Raw genomic sequence first — 8,013 nt, forward strand, 5'->3', positions numbered from 1 at the left:
TTGCTTCTGCACCATTCCTCACAGTCTACAGAGCCCTCAAGTGTACAGTTAGAGTACTACTCACTCTCTATCTAGCCACCTATTGTTGCTGCAGTTACATCAATTACATCAGACTTCTAATGTGCCCAACATTGGGTGGAACACTCTTCATCTCGAATACACATACACCACACAAGCATATAAAAAGATCTCTATGATACATACACGCGCACAAAGTATAAAAGGCTATATTAATGCATTGTTAAGTTCGCAAATTTAAACAGAATATACAAGAGAATACATTTAACAGTCTACTCAATAATAAATGTTAGTATTACTATGAGAACCTAAAATTTTTCTTTACACATCCCTAACAATGTAAGTAGCCCTGGAATTACATTAACAGCTTTTATATTTAATTTTCTTGGTTTTCCTGAAGAAACCTTCTCCTTTGAGGATTTTCAATACAGGTCCCCCTCTACCCTCAATCCTGCTGTGGTCACAGCTTGTCTGAGGGTTCTGCCTTCTGTTGTCTGCACACGTGCATCCCAAGTGTGTGAACCTGTATTGAAAAATCTACTCTAAGAACTCTAGTTACCAGTGAAAAAGAAACAGCTACTCGCCTTCCTGTAACCATTGTTTGAGACATGTTGCATATATCCATTACAGCATATGTGTGCATATGTCTTGTGCCCGTGCCAGAGATTTCCCTAGCAGTACCCGTAGTGGCAGCCCTGCACGCATCCCAATTGCCTTGTGCTTCCAGCTGAGGGTATAAAAGCTGGATCCATCCCACCACTCCTTCAGTTCCTTCGTGCTGGGATCCTGATGATAGACTACAATGGGTTGGGGAAGGAGGGTGGGTCATATAATAGACATGTGCAACGTATCTTGAAGAACAACAGTTACAAGAAGGTGAGTAATCATTTCTTTTTTGAGTGTTTGTATATGTCCATGGATTGGGGCTAGGAGTCTCATCATAAGAGGAGTTGTAGGAACGCTTTTCCCCATTCACATTTTCCCTTGATGCAGTTGTACATTCATAGTGTCTAGAAACCATATGGACCAAGAATCACGTTGCTGCTCTGCAGACATCTACAATAGGGATATTGCCTACAAATGCCATGAAAGCAGGAGTGCTCTGACCAGGTCTAGTAAAAGTTTTTACTTCACCCACCTTGTCTCTCTAATATTCTGGGACAAACATGGCTACAACAACACTGCATACCGATAGCTTCACAGATGACGAGATACCTTTGGCAGCATAGCACATGACAATGTAGCTGGTATCCATTTAGAGTGTCATTTAGCTGAAAGGATGACCAATGTAGCTGAAAGGATGACCTTTCATTCAACTTGCATAGGATATGAAGAGCTGGGAAGAAATTCCAAAGGACTTTGCTCTGTCCAGGTAAAAAGCTAAGGTTCACGGCACATCTAAAGTATACAACTTTTATTCATCCCTGTGAACATGTGGCTTTCGAAAAAAGACCTACAAGTAATAGACTGATTCAGGTGGAAATCAGATACCACCTTGGAAAAAAACTTAGGGTGCAGCCTAAGCTGCACCTTCTCCTTGTAGAATATAATATATGGGGAATCTGTTACCAGTCACGCAAAAGTTCTCCCACTCTTCTAGAAGAACTGATGCCCACTGAGAAGGCCACTTTTGCTAAGAGGTATAACAAAAAGCAGGAAGCTAAGGGCTTAAATGGATGATCCACATAAGGGAAGACAGGACTAAATTCAAGTCCAAAGGTGGAGCTGGATCCCTGACTGGTAGAAACAGCCTAATTTAGGAATCTGGTTGTCATAGGATTAGAGAAAACACTATTACTGTAAATACATGGGTAAAAAGCTGAAATCGCTGCCAGATGTGCCTTAATGGAGCTAACTACTAGACCTGACTCTCGCAGATATAAAAGATGATTCAAAAAATTCTAGACTATGGGCTATGTAGGAGAGTCACTGTGGCTAGCTGCCCAGATGGAGAAATGCTTCAATTTAAGAATGTAAGTAGCTCTTATGGAAGGCTTCCAACTATTAAGCAAGACAGTCTGGAGTGCCACTGACCAATGCCCCTCCTTTATATTTAACCATGGATGAACCACACCAGAAGGTGTGCACCTGAGGTGCAACATTTGCCCGAGATTCTGGGATATCAGGTCTTTTCTTAGTGGCAGACGCAAGGGTTCTTGGGTGGATAGCCTCTGCAGGTCCGAGCACAAGGCTGCCTTGGCCAGGCTGGAGCTATGAGGATCATTTTGCCTCATTCTTGCTTCAGCATGACAATAACATGGGGAAAGTGTCACGCATACAGCAAGCCTATGCCCCACAGGAACAGAAAAGCATCCGAGATGAACTGGGATTGTGTCCTGCTCTTGGACAGAACTGGGGACATTTCCTGTTTTGTTGAGCTGTGATCCACTGTCAAAAATCCTCCTAACCAAAACATTAATCCTAGAACAGCTATGTTGAGAAACTATTCATGATCCAGACTGAAGGACCTGCTCATGTGGTCTACCAAGCTATTCTAAACGCCCAGCAGGTGAGATGCCTTGATGGCCTGGCCCTGAATGTGTGGCAGGAATTGTTGCCATGCTTGGAATATTGCATGCAATTCGAGAATGTTTATATATAACCTTGCCTCATGGATGCTCCACAAAGCCTCAGCTTGAAATCACCCAAATGAGCTCCCCACCACGTCGCTGAAGCATCTGTCATCTAAGTCATGGAGGGAGAAATGGAGATTTCCCCTCACATACTGTCCTGACTCATCCAACAATTCAGAGACAGTAACACTCTGTCTGGGATGAATACTAACTTATCCAGTTTGTGAACATGAGGGTGGCAGATTGACTTGAGCCATGTCTGCATTCCCCAGAGGTGCAGCCTAAAGTGAGGGGTCACGTGTACAAGCAGCCATGTGACCTAGGTGCCTGAGGCAATTCCTCACTGTGATTCATGGGTGTTCTTTGAATGACACACAGAGGTCCGCTATAGACAGAAACCTGGGATGAGGCTGGTAAGCCCTGGCTGAGGTCGAATCCAGGACCACCCCAATGAACTCGTCATCTCTTTGAAGAGATGACAAAACTGGCTTTTCTCTGTTTATTTTCAGGCACAAGCTGCTGAACAAATGGAGAATTGGATAGATACTGGTCCCTACCTGATGACAGGAGTGATCCCGTACCAACCAGTTGTACAGGTATGGATGCCCCCAGTGGAGACAGGCTGCCACCACAGCCATATTTGGTGAAAACCTCACTGATGACAATAGTCCAAAGGATGGAATGGTTAACTGGTACAGTTTTTCCACCTATCATAAGCCTTAGGAACTGCCTTTGGCCAGGGCAAATTGCCACATGGAAGTAGACATCCTATAAATTTAGGGCAGCATACCAGTCTCCTGAATCTAGAGAGGGCTAGAAAAGAAGCAAGGGAAACCACATGGAACAGCAAAATATTCATAAATGATCTGGAAAAGGGGGTAAACAGTGAGGTGGCAAAATCTACAGATAACACAAAATTACTCGAGATAGTTAAGTCCAAAGTTGACTGCAAAGTTACAAAGGGATCTGACAAAACTGGGGGACGGGGCAACAAAATGGCAGATAAAATTCAATGTTGATAAGTGCAAAGTAATGCACATTGGAAAAAAGAAATCCCCACTGTACATATAAAATGATGGGGTCTAAATTAGCTGTTACCACTCTAAAAAGATCTTGGAGACATTGTGGATAGTTCTCTAAAAACCATCTGCTCAATATGCAGCAGCAGTATAAAAAAAAAAAAACAACAACAACAGTATATTAGGAACCATTAGGAAAGGGATACAGAATAAGACAGAAAATACCACAATGCCACTATATAAATCCATCCTACGCCCACAGCTTGAATACTGAATGCCGTTCTGGTCACCCCATCTCAAAAAAGATATATTAGAATTGGGAAAAGTACACAGAAAGGCAACAAAAATGATTAGGGGCATGGAACAGCTTTCATATGAGGTGAGATTAAAAAGGCTTGGACTGTTCATCTTGGAAAAGAGACTGCTGCGGGGAGACAGGATATAAAATCATGAATGGTGTGGAGAAAGTGAATAAGAAAATGTTATTTACCTCTTCACGTAATACAAGAACCAGAGGTCACCTGATGAAATTAATAGGCAGCAGGTTTAAAACAAACATAAGGAAGTACTTCTTCACACAGTACACAGTGAACCTGTGGAACTTGTTCTGAAGGCCTGTAGCAGGGTGGTCACCCCGCTCCTGCCTGGAAGGGCTTAAAGCAGCCCGGGAGAGGGCTGTGGCAGAGAAAAGCTGGGCTGATGGGGAAAGCAGCCAGAGCTGTAGCCAGCGCAATCAGGGCCCAGATGGCCCTTATAAGAGGGCAGTGGGCCAGAAACAGTCTCTCTCTGCTATCAGAGAGAGAGGGGCCTGGCTGCTGGGAAGCTCAGGGTACCTAGAGTGAGGCAGGGCTGGGGAAAGGCCAGAGGGGCTGGGGAGCTCCAGGCTAGCAACTACCCAGGCTGCAGGGCCTTGTCCAAGGCCCCATAGAGGTACTGGGTTGCAGAGAAAGGCAGCAGGCCCAAAACCCCCTTGCCTGTGATGAGTGGATTATACTGCAGTCTGCCCCAGGGAGCGGGGGCTAGTTGGTCAGTAGTCTATGACTGAGGCGAGGTGGGGATAGGGGCTGGGGGTTCCCCGGGGAGGGGAGACCCTAAAAGTGAGGAGTTACTGCCAGGGGCAGCACCCCAGATAACGGGGCACCGGAGTCCAGGGAGGGATTCAGGGGCCCAGCAGCAGTGGGACACCAGCCTGCAGAGGGCGCTCCAAGGCTAGAAAACGAGCTAATTCCCAGGACACCAGCAGGGGTGAGTCGCCCGCATTGCTACAAGGTCAAATATATAATGGGGTTAAAAAAAGAATTAGAAACGTTCACGGAGAATAGGTCTATCAATGGCTATTAGCCAAGATGGTCAGCGCTGCAACCCCATGCTTTGGGTGTCCCTAGACTTCTAACTGCTAGAAGCGAGGACTGGATGACTGGGTGGATCACTCGATAAAGTGCCCTGTTCTGTTCACTCCCTCTGAAGCATCTGGCACCAGCCACTTTTGGAAGACATGATACTGGGCTAGATGGACCATTGGTCTGACCCAGTATGGTCATTCCTATGTTCTTAAAAGTTGCTTAAGACAAAAATAGGGATAGAAGGTAATGAGGGGTGGGTGAAGGTGATAAGGGCAGAAGGGAGCATGAACAGGGAAGTTCTTCTTTGAGTGCTTGCCTATGTCCATTATTCTGTAGGTGTGTGCTCATCTTATGCACTGATACTGAAGACGTTTCCCTGTTGGTACCCATAGGAGCAGCCCCATTTGTGCCCTGGTTTCTTCATGCTCCCACCTGAGGCTATAATAGGAGGAGCTTTCCCACTCCTCCTTCAGTTCCTTCTTACTGTCCGTGGTCCAGTCGGAGCACATCTGTACTTTTCAGCCTTGTCCTCTGAGGACAAAGTTGCTTATAGTTAGCCTTTTTAAACTGATGGTGCTTGGTCTGCCCTTTGATCATCTTTTTTTCTTTATTCGTTTTTTTTTCCCCTTTTCTTTTATTAGGCTCTGGCGGCCTCTGGTCCACACCTATCGTGTAGAACCTATGCCAAGGTGCCCTGGCTTTAAGCCCTGCTCTGGCTGTTGTAAACCAATGTCTGTTAGTGGCCTACACTCTTAATGCTTAAAGTTTTGGGTGAGGGTCACGTTAGAGATAGTTATCCAATCTCCTGGGACTTCAAATCTAGAATGAAGAAGCAGAGAGAATACCACCTTAGATATAAATTTTCCTGGAGGCTGCTCTTCACCCAGCATCAGAATCCCCTTGAATGGTAAAAGGGAAATCACTGACCACTCCCTCTAGAAGTGCTCTGCCGGTCTCGCCAGCGGACAGAGACCATAGGAGATCCCCTTCATCAGAGCCATCCTCTTTGAGGCATAATAGCTCTGACCACTCCTGTCCTCTGAAGCATAAGACCACCGCATCTACTTCTCTGAAGCCCTCAATATGGAACTTCTCTGCAGCAGAAGGCCATTTTGGCACTGATGGTAGAATGCACTGTTTGGCTTGCTGCTCCCCAGAACCAGCTCACAGTGGCTCTCTAAGAGCTGACCTGTTGATTTTTGTTCCCATCTCAGGACTACTGAGGGCAGCTACTTCCTTGGTGACATCAGTAGATCCATTTTATCACCGCTTATGGAGGAGCAACAATCCATTTTGATGCCAACACCACCAGAGGACTATGTGGCTGTGAGAGATCTATTGTGCCTTTGGTACCACCAACACTGCTGATTTTGGGCAAAGATCCTCTACCAGCACCGTTGCATGTTCCGTGGTCATCGGCACCAATGTCAGGGGCTCTGGTGGCCCCATCAGTCTCAGGTCTGGTACTGCCCTTATTGGCCTCTTTAACGAGGATGTCTGGGACCCTGATACCAGCTTAGCCTCATCACATAGCACTGATAGCTAGGAAGCTTTCAATGCTGCCGTTAATACCACAGTCTTGACGTAGATCTAGATTCTGGCCTCCAAGGACTCCTCTTGGTTCCTCACTACCATGGCTTTTGGAGTAATCTTACTCCTTGTCAGAGTCCAAAGTGGGTTCCCGGGTCTCTCACTTCAGAGAGTCCGGGGCCTCCTCCAGAATCTGTTCCTACTCTCACAGAAGACTCTCTGTCAAGAGCAGATCCAGGGATTGGGAAGCCTGATCTAGACTCAACTGGCCTCCTGTATCAGCCTCTTCATTGGCTGCATTGAATGCCTTGGGGGATGTCTCCGGCATCGAGGTTGACATCTTTGCGTCCTCATGGAAGTAGATTGCCAAGAAAGAAGGCTCCCCAACTGGTACCAACACACCACAAATGGTCTTTACTGAACAGCAATTGGGTTTGAAGTTTTTTAAAATCTGAAGATTTCCTACTGAAAGTGAACAGTAGCTGGTTTTCAATCTCCCATAACTAATTTTGAGTGTGTTAAATCTAACTAAGACATTCTTTTAAACCAAGGAATAGCCTATGTTAAGTATGAAATTCGAAACGTCAGCGTTAAGTTACTGGAGAGCAAAAACTTTGAAAATTCAAACAAAATTTCCATGCAAAGTATTTACCTTTGAACTCTGACTACAGTAAATATGCAGGACTTGATCCTCAGTTGACATAAATTGGCATAGTTCCATTGGTTTAAAGGAGTTATACCAGTTTAAACAGCATAAGATTTGGCCCAAAAGAGTCACAGATGGAAGGGAGTAGTTTGGGTAAAGTTATGACTCTCCATTTGTACTCTTCAGAGGAGAAGTATTAGAGGCAAAGCATGTGCAATACTATGAAGCTTCATTTGATTGGGAGAAAAAAAAATCATGAGATTAGAGGGAAGCACAGAGCCCTTGAAGGAGGCATTCAAGATAATCTGGTTTTTAGACCTTGAGAGGGCATTCTAGACTCCTCTTCTAAACTCTTGGATTCAGGGAGAAAAATGGCTTAAGACTTTTTTGCTTCAGAGAGACTTAGCCAGTAAGTCAACTCTAGCTGAAATATCTCCCTACTACTAATGCTCTATGAAGAAACGGGCTCAAGTTTCCTCAACCTCCACATTTCATGGGAATTAATTCTTCTTGGACTTGTGGAAAAGGTCTACTCTTCAGGGTTGAGAGGAGGTTGCTCTAGTGGACCTTAAAACATTAACAGAAACCTCCCCTTCCCTCTGAGATGCAGGAGAATGCTCAAAAGAGTATCAAAACAAGAATTATACTACAATGGAGGTCTGTAGAGTATAACTAAGTGGTACACCTGCAGTCGATCTTTTTCCTTTTAAGAGAGAATTTCTTAATTCTAGTTGAAGCAGTGTTCAGTTGAGTGACTTTCCCAAAGTCTAGGTGAGATTAGGGTATGAATTAGAGCAGGGGTCGGCAACCTATGGCACGCGTGCCAAACACTGCACTCGAGCCGATTCTGAGTGGCACGCTGCCTGCCCGATGAGAGGAGGAGG

General features: G+C 45.2%; 1 protein-coding gene across 2 annotated transcripts in view; it reads right to left on the bottom strand.

The window, feature by feature from the left end:
* The window catches only part of LMBR1 (limb development membrane protein 1), a 137,400-nt gene that overhangs the window by 36,582 nt on the left and 92,805 nt on the right, over positions 1-8,013 (bottom strand). Inside the window, exon 1 of one of the 2 annotated variants that reach the window (XM_024209769.3) lies at positions 3,149-3,203. The exons of the other annotated variant lie outside the window; for it this stretch is intronic. The gene's annotated coding sequence lies outside the window, so the exon portion shown is untranslated. Of the gene's footprint in view, positions 1-3,148; positions 3,204-8,013 lie in introns of those variants that run through there. 2 annotated transcript variants of the gene reach the window in all.

Source organism: Terrapene carolina, unplaced genomic scaffold (assembly GCF_002925995.2).
Source record: "Terrapene carolina triunguis isolate 2854851 unplaced genomic scaffold, T_m_triunguis-2.0 Scaffold111, whole genome shotgun sequence".
NCBI classification, from domain to species: Eukaryota; Metazoa; Chordata; order Testudines; family Emydidae; genus Terrapene; species Terrapene triunguis.